The following is a 13,209-nucleotide window of genomic DNA, read 5'->3' on the forward strand; positions in this document are numbered from 1 at the left end:
GGGAGCCTTATGCAAGTTTGAAAGTTGTGTTGAGTCCTTGCACTGAAATCTGAGCCTGGGCCTCAGGACATCTGTACAGGGATAAGCTCCTCTCCCAGCTCCTCTGCCAATTCAATTCAGCCTGCGAACAGTGGAAGCAGTCCTGTGGCTGGACCTCCCAGGGGTGCTATGGGTGCTGTGTCCCCACAGGAGTGGTGTAGCTGTGTGCACCTCCCATGGAAAGAGCCCAATGTCTATAGCTGCTACCCCGGAGGGTTAGTTCAGGTAGGATTTGGTACCCATGCCAGGCCAGGTGGTGTTTGCATGCAGACTTGGTGGGAGTTGAGAAGTAATAACAGTCTTTGCCTTCAGCCATTCTCCTGGAGCCAAGTCCACATCTTGTGTCTGTAGACAGCCACCCTCCCCGTTCTGATTCTCAGCTTTGTGACTTTCATCTGCTGTTCCCTCCTCTGTTGCTACCAAAGTTCTTTACTTTCTGGTCAGGGCATCTTGTTCCTTTGCTTTTAACCTGCCTTTTTGTTTAGGAATTTTTTGTTATTTTTTCAATGTAAGGTCTCTCTCTAGCCCAGGCTGACCTGGAACTCACTCTGTAGTTCCCAGGCTGGCCTTGAATTCATGGTGATCCTCTTACCTCTGCCTCCTGAGTACTGAGATTAAAGGCTGTGCCATCACATGCCAGGCATGTTTTTAATGAACTAGCAATATCACAGGTTGGGCCCCCTGTTGGTAACTGGGACTTTATGGGGACTCTTTGTCACAGAGACGGCAGACATACTCAGTCCCCTCTCTGTCATGGAAGTTCACTCTCAAGTCCTCTCAGCCCTCTTCCTAAGAAGCCACCTGAGCCTGTGCTCCAGGTTGCCCTGAGATGGCTCCTCAGTGCCACCTGGATCCTGCTGAACTCCGGGGACAAGATGGCCAATAGCAAAGACATACAGAAGCAGCAAGACACCAGGAACCAAGGGCAGGAAGAAGGAGATGTACAAGCATAAAGATTTGGCAGCTAAATGCCAGGTGGCCTCCTCAGTGCTTGCTGCTGGGCTCCAGTATAGAAGCCTTTGCAGAGCTGTCCCAGGGCCCCCGCCTCTGAACTTCTACAAGACTAGCAAGAATATGCTGTCATATTCTATTGATCTTAGCTTATTGCAAATCTAATGTATCTGCTAAAATGCAAGGTCCTCTGTGTCAGAGATGATGTTATACCATGTATCCTCTCAGCTACCTGCCTTCCCACCTGTCCATTCACCCATTTGTCCATCCATCCCCCCACCTACTGTACGCACCCATCCAACCTCTTTCTTTTTTTTCTTTTTTTCTCAATTTTTATTAACATTTTCCATGATTATAAAAAGTATCCCATGGTAATGCCCTCCCTCCCCCAACTTTTCCCTTTGAAACTACATTCTCCATCATATCCCCTCCCCATCTCAATCCGTCTCTCTTTTATTTTGATGTCATGGTCTTTTCCTCCTCTTATGATGGTCTTCTGTAGGTAGTGTCAGGCACTGTGAGGTCATGGATATCCAGGCCATTTTATGTCTGGAGGGAGCACGTTGTAAGGAGTCCTACCCTTCCTTTGGCTCTTACATTCTTCCCGCCATCTCTTCCACATTAAACCCTGAGCCTTGGAAGGTGTGATCGAGATGTTACTCAGTACTCCAGTCACTTCTTTCCAGCACTATGATACCTTCTGAGTCATCCCAAAGTCACTGCCGTCTGAAAAGAGAAGATTCTCTACCCAAAGTGAGAGTAGCATTAATATAAGGTTATAAATATTAAGAGAAGTGCTTATTAGGCAGTTTGCGAAGCATAGTATATACATTTTTCCAGACATCAGCAGATGTTACACCCCTAGGGCTCATGACTACCTCTGTTTTAAATTTTCAGTATCAGGAATGTGTTTCCCCCCATGAAGTGGGCCTGCAGTCCAATTGGAGGGCAGTTGGTTTCCACCATGACAGACATGCCACTATTGCACCTGTTGGCTCATTTGGGCTGGCTGGCCAATTATAAGGCTTGCAGTGTTCACTGTTGAGTATCTTCACTAGTGGTATCTCTTTCTCCCATTGAACTACATGTAGGATGGCTTCTTCCAGCTTTCTGTCAGCTGGTGTACATGGAGGAGGTCATCAGCTCAGTTCCAGCAGGATATCTCAGTGGCCTTGCAGCCCAAGTATGTGGAGTCTTCAGCAATAGGGTCTTACCACCCATACTCTTTCATCCAAACATCCATTCATCCATTTGATAACACCCATATCTCCTACCTATCCAACAAGCATTTAATGAACTGTTATGCTGGGTCAGAAACCCAGAAAGAAATTACCCTAATTCCTGACTCAAAGAGCTCACAATGGTGTAGGTGATACAGACAGGAAAACACTTGATAAACATTCTGAAGTAACTTTCAGCTTCCTCTCAAAAGATCAGTGAGCAGGCTGGAGAGATGGCTTAGTGGTTAAGCGCTCGCCTGTGAAGCCTAAGGACCCTGGTTCAAGGCTTGATTCCCCAGGACCCACGTAAGCCAGATGCACAAGGTGATGGATGCATCTGGAGTTCATTTGCAGTGGCTGGAGGCCCTGGCACACCCATTCTCTCTCTCTGCCTCTTTGTCTGTTGCTCTCAAATAAATAAGCACACACATACACACACACACACACACACACACACAAGATCAGTGAGCTATGCAGAGTCCCTATGGCATGCTACCGAATCCTGGTTGGGGGGGTGGGTGGGTAGGAGGGATGCTGCTCTATGCTGCCTCAAACCTCCCTCCTCTTTTCTTGGTTCTCTTATCTAGCACCTGCCACCACTCAAAGCTGTACACTGGTCCATCACATGAAATCAGAGCCCTCTGGGTACCTCCATAGATAGAGTTCACCAGAACAGAGGGTAGCATCCTGTGACTGGCCTGTATCTCTAATCTTTTCATTTTTATTTATGTATTTATTACAGAGGGAGAGAAAGAGAGAGAGAGAGAATGGGCATGCCAGGGTCTCTGCAAATGAACTCCAGACAGGTACATCTGGTTTATGTGGGTTCTGGGGAATCAAATCTGGGTCATTAAGCTTCCCAGGCAAGCACCTTAACTACTAAGCCATCTCTTCAGCCCAACTCACCTGTATTTCTATGGTCCAGCACTCTGGGTGTTCATGTAGTACATCCAGCAGGGTTTGTTATGGGTGTGTGAATGGAAATCATGCTTTGGTCAGTTGCTGGAGGGTGAGGGTGTGGTTAAGGCTGGGAATCAGGTAGAAGAACAGTCCAGGACAGAATAAAGGATGGCAGAAGGAGTGGGATTTGGAGCTGCCAAGGCCATGTTGGCTGGATGTGAGAAGCGAGACATTGGCACAGGCAGCCTGAGGTGTACCTGCCACAGGAATGGATGGGTGGCAGCCAGGCAGGCAGTAGTTACTGGCTTCCATGGGGCTGGCTGGCCCCTCCTCCACTGGGCCATTGGCAGGGCTTTAGCAGGCAGGGCTTTGGTGTGGAATGAGGGCCAATGCCATCCTACTGTGGGCTGCTGAGAAAGCTGCCCCACCAACTAGACTTTAGCTCCATGATGCCTGGGACTACAGAGAGACCACAGGCATCATGCCCCTCATTTGACATTTTTATAGATAGAAGAAAACATTTTAGGGCTGGAGAGATGTCTCAGCAGCTAAGGCACATGCCTGCAAAGCTTAAGGACCCCGGTTCAAGTCCCCAGTACCCATGTAAGCCATATGCACTAGGTGGCACATGTGTCTGGAGTTCATTTGCAGTGGATAGAGGTCCTAGCATGCCCACCCCTTCCCCACCACTTTTCCTCAAATATATAAATAAAATATTTTTAAAAAAAGCTTTTATAGGATAGACTCAAAGGCCCACATGCTAAAGGCTTAGTTCCCAGTTTGGAGCTTTTGAGAGGTTGGTGAAAACCTTAAGGGGTTGAGCATAGAGGGATGTCTTCCAGTCACTGGAGTGTGTTGTGAAGGGAAGATAGAACACAGCCCCTCTTGTTCCTGTTGGCTACCTCAAAGTGGTAAACAGTTTTGCTCCGCCACCATGAGCTCCCGTCATGATGTGTTCCCTTACCACAGAACTAAAAGGAATGAGGCTAACTAAGCCCAGACTGAAACCGCCCATACTGTAAGGAAAAGGAAATCTTTTTTCTCTGTAAGTTGCTCATTCAGATATTTGTTACATGGATGGGAAGCTGGCCAAGCCTTAATTGTGCTCTACTAAGAAGGACATGGGTTACTCCAAGGATAGCTATCTGGGTGCCCAGACACCAAGCCTTAATTGTGTTCTACTAAGAAAGACATAGGAGACTTCCAGTTAAGATGGCAGCATAGGAACCACGCCAAAGCAGCCTAGGGGAGAAAATGTCAAAAGAAAAAAAAAAAAAACCCAGCAAAATACATTCTTCTAGTAAAAAGTGAGGTGTATAAGAAATTACCAATGGCAGCAGAGAAGTAGGAGAGACCCAGTGCATCTAGACCCCACATAGGCAGGCAGAAGCGCCTCCAGCAACAGCGGCACCAGGTCCACGGGGCCACAGCTACAAGGCTCAGCTTGAGCCACAGGAAAAGCCAGGTCAAGGGATTTTCCACTCACTGGAGCTCTTCACAAACTCAAGAAACATGAAGGGAGGACCACAGTGAACAACAGAGGAGCAGATCACGAGGATCAGTGGGAGAACTAGAGCCACCGTCCACAGCCTCCCCCCACTCCACTGCCAATGCAAGAACCAGCAAGCACCGGAGACTGGGGAAGGGAGCTCACAACGCCCAGCACTAGTGACCACAGCAGCGATCCAGCGACCCAGCCAGCCTACTTGAACCCACAGCACAACAAAGAGGGACCCAAGCAGCATAACTAAGACTAAAATCATCCCAAAAGGTAACTGGGATTACACCAGGTCAGTACCTGCAAATAAACCTGGTATACAGGCTTGAATTGGAAGTGCTAATTGCACCTTCCATATCAGGATAAATTATATGTTAAATCTGATGAATGGTCGGATTTGTCATTCTTAAATAAGCTTTATTTTGGACTTGTTATTTGTTGCTTCTTCATTGATAGTGGATTTGTTTCCTCTTCTGTTGTTCATTAGAGAAGGGTCTCACTTGGTCACAAGCTGACTTGGAAGCCTCAACAGACCAGAAATCTTAACCTCCTAGTTGACAGGATTAAGGGTACGGGGGACCAAATATCCTAAGGGACAATGACTTTGTTAGAGGATCTGGTTATCATAATACCTACTCTTGCATAAATACTCTGTGCTGTTTTTCATTGAAATCATAGATTGTTTAGTTAAATTTTAGGATCTGCCTGTATTTTGTTCCACTCAGCCTACTTGAATACTCTCATAGTAGGAAAATCCAACATATAGGGTCACTTTTATAGATACTCTGAGAGTCTTAACAGCCACACCTAGCACCTTAAGCTCCTACCTTGAAGAGATATACCATCAGATTGATTGATACATCTAATAATACTGCAACTAACTAGAAAATCCAAGCATTAAATTAATTCAAGATACAAAAATATATACATTATAACACAAGAAACACCAAAATTAAGCCAATATAAATCCACCAAAAAGTATTAATGCATCAGAAATGACCTCCAGTGAGAACAAGTTAGAGGAAATGCCTGAGAAAGATTTCAAAAGAATGATTATAAATATGCTCAAAGAAGTCAAAGAGGAAATCAAAAGAATGAAAATGAAATCAAAGGAATCAAAGATGACACAGAACACCAATTTAATGAAATAAAGAGGTTCATACTAGTTGTAAATAAGGAAATAAAAATAATAAAGAGAAACCAGTCAGAATTACTAGCAATGAAGAACACAGTTAACGAAATAAAATACTCTGCAGAAAATCTCATCAGTAGAATGGATGAAGGAGAGAACAGAATATCTAAACTAGAAGACAGGTGGCAGATCTAATACAGTCCAACAAAGAGAAAGACAAACTAATATGAAAGTATGAATGGGAATTTCAAGATATTTGGGACACTACGAAAAGATCAAACATAAAAATTCAGGGTATAGTAGAAGGAGAAGAATTTCACTCCAAAAGTATAGTAGGCGTTTTCAACAAAATCATAGAAGAAAACTTCCCCCAATTTGGGAAAGAGGTGCCAATGCAGTTAAAGGAATCCTTTAGAACACCAACCAGACAAAACCTGGAAAGAACCTCTTCTTGCCATATTATAATTAAACTACCAAACATGCAAATCAAAGAAAATATATTGAAAGCAGTTGGAGAGAAAAATAAAGTTACCTACAAAAGCAAGCCCACCAGGATCACAGCAGATTACTCAACACAAACTTTAAAAGCCAGAAGGGCTTAGAGTGTTGTATTCCAAGTTCTGGAAGATAACAACTGTCAACCAAGGTTACTTTATCCTGCAGAGCTATCCATTCAAATAGACAGAGAAATAAGGACATTCCAGGACAAAAGCAAGCTAAAGGAGTATTTGAAGACAAAACCAGCTCTACAGAAAATACTTGAAAGAATCCTCCATGCTGAAGAGAAAGAAAAGCACACATATAAGGAACCTGGAAAAAAAAAAAAACAATACTCAAATACTAATTAACACAAGAGAGCAAAGGTAAAACCGAAGAACTACAAAAAAAATGGCAAAAATAAATATAAATGCACACCTTTCAATAATATCTCTTAATATCAATGGCCTCAATGCCCCAACCAAATACATAGGTTTGCAGACTGGTTTAAAAAGCAGGATCCTTCAATTTGTTGCCTCCAAGAAACTCACCTTTCTACAAAGGATGGATAAGGCTTGTGTATACCTGATTTTATTCTATACCACAGAGCCATAGTAACAAAAATAGCGTGGTACTGGCACAAAAGCAGACTTGTAGATCAATGTAACAGAGTAGAGGTCCTAGATGTAAGTCTGGGTAGCTACAGACACCTGATATTCAATAAAAAAAAAATGCCAAAAATATTCACTGGAGAAAAGACAGCCTCTTTAGCAAATGGTGCTGGGAAAACTGGATATGTAACTGTAGAAGGATAAAAATAGATCCTTCTCTCTCTATGCACAAGAATGAAGTCCAAATGGATTAAAGCCTTAACATCAGACCTGAAACTCTGAAACTTCTAGAGGAAAAAGTAGGGGAAACCCTTCAATTGGTCTTGACAGAGACTTCCTTAATATTACCTCAATTGCTCAGGCAATAAAACCACAGAATAACCACTGGAACCTCATGAAATTACAAAGATTTTGTATGGCAAAGGACACTGTGAATAAAGCAAAGAGGCAACCTACAGAATTGGGAAAAGTCTTTGCTAGCTATACATCTGATAGAGGATAAATATCTACGATATACAAAGAACTCAAAATATTAAATAATAAGAAATCAAACAAGGCAATTAAAAAATGAGCTATGGAACTAAATAGTTCTCAAAAGAAGAAATATGATGACATATAAGCATCTAAAAAATGTTTGACATCCCTAGTCATCAGGAAAATGCAGATTAAAACTACATGGAGATTCCATCTCAGTCCTGTCAGATTGGCCACCATCATGAAAACAAATGACCATAAATGCTGGCGAGGATGTGAAAAAAGAGGAACCCTTCTACACTGTTGGTGGGAATGCAATCTGGTCCAGCCATTGTGGAAATCAGTGTGGAGGTTCCTAAGACAGCTAAAAATAGATCTACCATATGACCCAGCTATAATACTTCTAAGCATATATCCTAAGGACTTGTCTCATTACCTTAGAGATACTTGCTCAACCATGTTTATTGCCACTCAATTCACAATAGCTGAGAAATAGAACCAGCCTAGATATCCCTCAACTGATGAGTGGATAATGAGGATATGGCACATTTATACAATGGAGTTCTACTCAGCAGTAAAGAAAAATGAAGTTATGAAATTTGCAGGAAATTGATGGATTTGGAAAGGATTATACTAAGTGAGGTAACCCAGGCCAGAAAGCCAAATATTGTATTTTCTCTCTCATATGTGGATACTAGCTACAGATGACTGGACTTCTGTGTGAGTAGGAAGAAAACTCAGTAGCAAAGACCAGTAAGCTAGAAAATAGATATAAAGGGAAGAGAAAGGAAGGGAAGGGGGTACTTAATAGGATGGTATTGTATGTATGTAAGTAGAAGAATAGATTAATGGGGGTGAAAGGCCCAAGTGAGGTCAGGGGAAGAGATTGAGTAAAGGAAAGGTGGACGGAGGGCTAATCAAAATCTAAGAGGATATAAATAAATCATATGGAAACCTACTTTTTTGGATGATGGAACACTCAGGAGCTGTAGATTATTGCTGGAAAATTTTTAGTGCCAGGGATGGGATACCTTCCAGTGAGTTGTTGGACAGGGAGGTACCTGATGCCCCCAAAACATTACAGGTCATTGCCAAGACCCTTGGCTTCCCACCAGGAATAGATGGTAAGACTCTATTGCTGAAGACTCTACATACTTTGTAAGACCCTGAGAAATCCTGCTGGAACTGAGCTGGTAACCTCCTCCATGTTGACCAGCTGACAGAAAGCTGGAAGAAGCCATTCTGCATGCAGTTCAATGGCAGAAAGAGAAATCACCAGTGAAGATAGTCAACAGTTGACACTGCAAGCCTTATATTTGGCCAGCCAGGCCAAATGAGCCAATGGGTACAATATTGGCTTGCCTGTTACGGTGGAAACCAACTGCCCTCTAATTGGACTGGAGGCCTGCTCCATGGGAGGTGTATCAGACAGCTTCAGGTTCACTGAGATAAACTTCCAGACCAGACACAGTTATGAAGGAAGGGATATTTATTGAAGCTTACAGATCAGGGGAAGTTTCCATAATGGCAGAAGAAGCTGGCCTGCCTTCACGGGCCTAAACACAGAGAGAGAAGCACAAACCTAAAAAGCCAAAAGCCATACAGCACACTTCAGGAACTCCAGCTAGGCACACTTTGCATATCTTTAGATTTAAATCTGAAACCCACCACCACACCTTAAGATCCACCCAGTGATACTGCCTTCAGCCAGGTGGCTGCAGATGCAAACTACAAACAACTGAACATATTGGGGGCCGTCTATTCTTTTCAAACCACCATAGGAGGGAATACATCCCTAATCCTGAAAACTTAAAACAGGGGTAGTCATGAGCCCTAGGGATATAACATCGCTGCTGTCTGGCTAATGTATATACTATGCTTATTAAACTGCCCAGTAAGCACTTCTCTTAATGTTCATACCCATATGTTAATGGTACTCTCTGTTTTGGTAAAGAATCTTCTCTTTTCAGATGTCAGTGACCTTGGGATGGCTCAGAAGGCATCATGGTGCTAGAAAGAAGTGACAGGAGTGCTCAGCACTGCAATATCTCTGTCACACCTTCCAAGGCTCAGGGTCTATTGCAGAAGAGGTGGTGGAAAGAATGTAAAAGCCAAAGGAAGCGTAGGACTCCTTACAACATGCTCCTCCAGACACAAAATGGCTTGGATATCCATGACCTCACAGTGTCTGACACTACCTACATAAGGTCATCATAATAGGAGGAAAAAGCTCATGTCATCAAAATAAAAGAGAGACTGATTGAGAAGGGGAAGGGATATGATGGAGAATGGAGTTTACAAGGGGAAATTGGAGGGAGGGAGGGCATTGCCATGGGATATTGCTTACAATCATGGAAGTTGTTTAAAAAAATTTATTAATTAAAAAAAAGAAGGATGCGGGTTACTCCAAGGATAGCTATCTGGGGACCCAGATATGCCAGAATGAGCTCCAATTTGGGGTCTAGTATATTCCATTCCAGAGGATTAAAGGAAGCACTACGGCAGCAAAGAATTCTACTCAGGGCCTCCTGTAGCTTAACTGTACAGTTTGCACATTGAATAGTAGTGGTGACGTGACTTCCACTTCTGCCAAACATGGAGTAATGGACATTGGAGTTCCCCCACACCCACATGAAGACAGGAGGAAACCTAAACAAAATGTACCAAACAAGGGGCTGGAGAGATGGCTCAGTGGCTAAGGTGCTTGTCTGCAAAGCCTAACAACCAGGTTTCAGTTCCCCAGTGCCTACTTAAAGCCAGATGCTGAAGGTGGTGTGTGCATCTGCGGTTCTTTGCAGTGGCTAAAGGCCCTGGAGCAACCATTCTCTCTCTCTCTCCTTGAAAATAAATGAACAAAACAAAATGTATCAAACAAGTTTTCAAAAACACTAGAAGTTGGTAACCAGACAGTGATCTCTGAGGAATGGTGCAGGGGGTGGGGGGCGGTTACAACAACTTGCTGAAGTAGTTCTCAGGTTGTGAGAACTTCCAGAAGGAGTTCTCAGGGAACCTAAGTGGATCCCAGCAGAGCCCAGAGTGACATAGTGTTGAGGGTCCAGTCCACAGGCCACAGTGTTGAGGAGAGAAGGAATCTTGGTGACCAGCAGAGGGGACCTTTGAGTAATCAGCAGGGAACATAGGCTGGGAGAGGGGATGCCTCAAAACTGAAGGCCAGTTGTGTGCACCTGGGTGTGTGTCCGTCACCATCTGAAGTAGAGTATTGTCATGGGAAGCTTTTTCCCTGGGGAGGTGTGAACACACATCTATTCACCCCAGATAGGGCACCAATGCCAGACCTATGTATGATTGCACCTATACCAGTTTGGTGAACTAATGAGTTTACTGGGGTTACTTACAGAGCAGGGTGAGGGGTTGCCTCCAGGAGTGATGGATGACACTCAAAGGCAGCGGCAGCTCTGCAAAGCCCAGCCCAGCATGGGTGAGGACTCAGGAAGGTGCATCTCATCTCTCCAGCACATTGCACAACCTGAAGCTCAGCTAGGGGGCGAATCTCCTCCCAAGCACTTGTTTATCTTTATCTAACCTTAGAGAAGAGGAGGGGTCTTGCAACATTTTCCCCAGACTTTTGGACCCCCTTCCCTCCTCCCTCAAGGAGGGAATATTTTTTTAATATACTTTTTATTTATTTGAGATAGTGAGAGAGAGAGAATGGGCACTCCAGGGCCTTCAGTGCAAATGAACTCCAGATGCACGTGCCACCTTGTGCATCTGGCTTACATGAGTCCTGGGGAGTTGAACCTGGGTCCTTTAGCTTTGAAGGCAAGGGGAGGGAATATTTTAATTCAGAGGAATTTGCTGTACATGGTCAGAGGCTGCCCCTCCACAGTTGTTTACTGCTCCTATTACCTCCTGGAGTGGTCATGTGGACTTTTAAGTTTCAGTTCTCCCAGACTTATTGACCTCTTGACTCCCTAATCCCTCCAGGAGGGAATGTTTCCATTAGAAGAAATATGCTAAACCAGGTGTGGTGGCACACACCTTTAATAACAGCACTTGGGAGGTAGAGGTAGGAGGATAAATGAGTTTGAGGCCTGCCTGATAGTTCATAATGAATTCCAAGTCAGCCTGTGCTAGAGCAAGACCCTACCTTGAGGAGAAAAGAAAAGGAAAAAAAAAAAAAGAGAGAGATAGAGGAGAGGAGAGGAAAAGAAAAGAAAAGAAGAAAGAAATCAGCTGTACAACAAAGTCATTCTTTCATTGTTGTTGCAGTACTGGGACTCGAACCCCCAGCCTCTGGCATGGTCGGCCAGTGCTCTACCACTGATCTACATCCCTGGCCTTGGAGTCATCATTTTCATCAACTCCTCAGGATTGACCTTAAGTGGCTGAGACTGTGCTCTTGAGAGTAAGAACTCTTGGAGAAAGTGGAGGTGTCCAGGGTACAAGGGACATTTGGCTGGGCCCACCCTGGACCCGTGTGTGACAAAGCTATTATAACAGGTGCTTGGGGAGTTTTTCTGAGATGTTCCTACCAAAGTACCTCAGGAGGGTTTGTACCCTGAGACCCTGGTTTTGGCAGCTGAATCTTAGGTAGCACCGTTGATCATGGCTTCTACTCAGGTGACCGGTGCATCCATGTAACTCCTCTGAGGAAACTTCAAAATAGTTACCAAGGGGACATCATAAGACACTGGGGTCCCTGCTAACCATGGATGTGGTGTGCCACCATAGCCCTCATCTGTAATCTTGGTGTTCCATGCCTACGTGTCTCTTTGTAGACCAAACCTACCTCTTGCAGCATTTCCATCTCCATGGACACAGACCAGCTCACCCCCTCTAAGGGGCAACAAGAGATCCCTTGTGTGCCCTGCCGCCCCACCTTTTGACATCCAGCCAGACTTTGCACTCAAATGCTATCTTGCCAAATGGGGTGAAGTTGAGGCCTCTCTCTTCTGGATCACTCTTTCCCACAAATTAGCCTAGCCTCTGGGGGCTTTGCTAGCTCAAGCTGGGCTTTCCAACTTCCCCGCCCTAGGGGCAGGGCTGAGGTTATGATGCTTCTCACGCCACACGGTGCTACTATTGAGAGCTAAAACAGGCCCGTGTCCTTGATGGAGGCTCCGGGCCCTGGAAAGTCAAACCTTCCCCTTCCTCAGTATCACAGGCCACCACGGTCTTGCTTCAGTTTCTGGAGGCTCAGTTTTAGGGCCTAGCCCTTCAAGTCTCCTGTGGGGCTCCATCCTGAAACACTGGAAAGATGGGGGTGTAGTTCACAAGCCAACCACCTCTGTTGGACTAAAGTATTGTCTTTCCCAGAGATCCAAAATCCAGAAAGAAGGCAGCCCTTTCTTTCCAACTGCAGTAATTAAAGGGTTTCTTTATAACAGCAAGAAAAGCTCCCTCTTGCCTCTTAGGGACCGAGTTGCCCCTGAGGTTTAGACCATCACTCACAAGAGGTCTGATTCCAGAGCCTCCTTCGAAAGGAGGCAACTAACCTTCAGAGCCTAAAATGTGACATATGCCTTTGGTGGCACCCAAGGACACCTTCCTTGCCTGGTTCTTGACAAAGCAGAAGGAAAAACACCCCCAGGGTTAGTACCTCACAGGTGGCTGCTTGGCTAGGCTGATGGCCTCCTTGTTTCCAGGGTGGAACCTGATAATGAGGACGTTTCTGTCAAGAGGATAGTGACATCCATTCATCCAAGAATTCCAGTGTCTACCAAGGGTGGAACTTCCTGACAGGGGCTTGGGCAGCATTCCAGAAAAAGAAGGTGGCTTTAGGACTTGGACACGTACTTGGGAACATCAATGGAGAAAGTCTTTATGAGTGTACTTGTGAGGTGTATGTGTGTGTGTGTGTTGACCAGAGGACAACCTTGGGTGTCATTTCTCAGGTATCATTCATCTTGTTTTGAGACGGGGTCTCTCAATGACTTGGAACTCACC

This window comes from Jaculus jaculus, chromosome 5, assembly GCF_020740685.1.
Source record: "Jaculus jaculus isolate mJacJac1 chromosome 5, mJacJac1.mat.Y.cur, whole genome shotgun sequence".
NCBI classification, from domain to species: Eukaryota; Metazoa; Chordata; class Mammalia; order Rodentia; family Dipodidae; genus Jaculus; species Jaculus jaculus.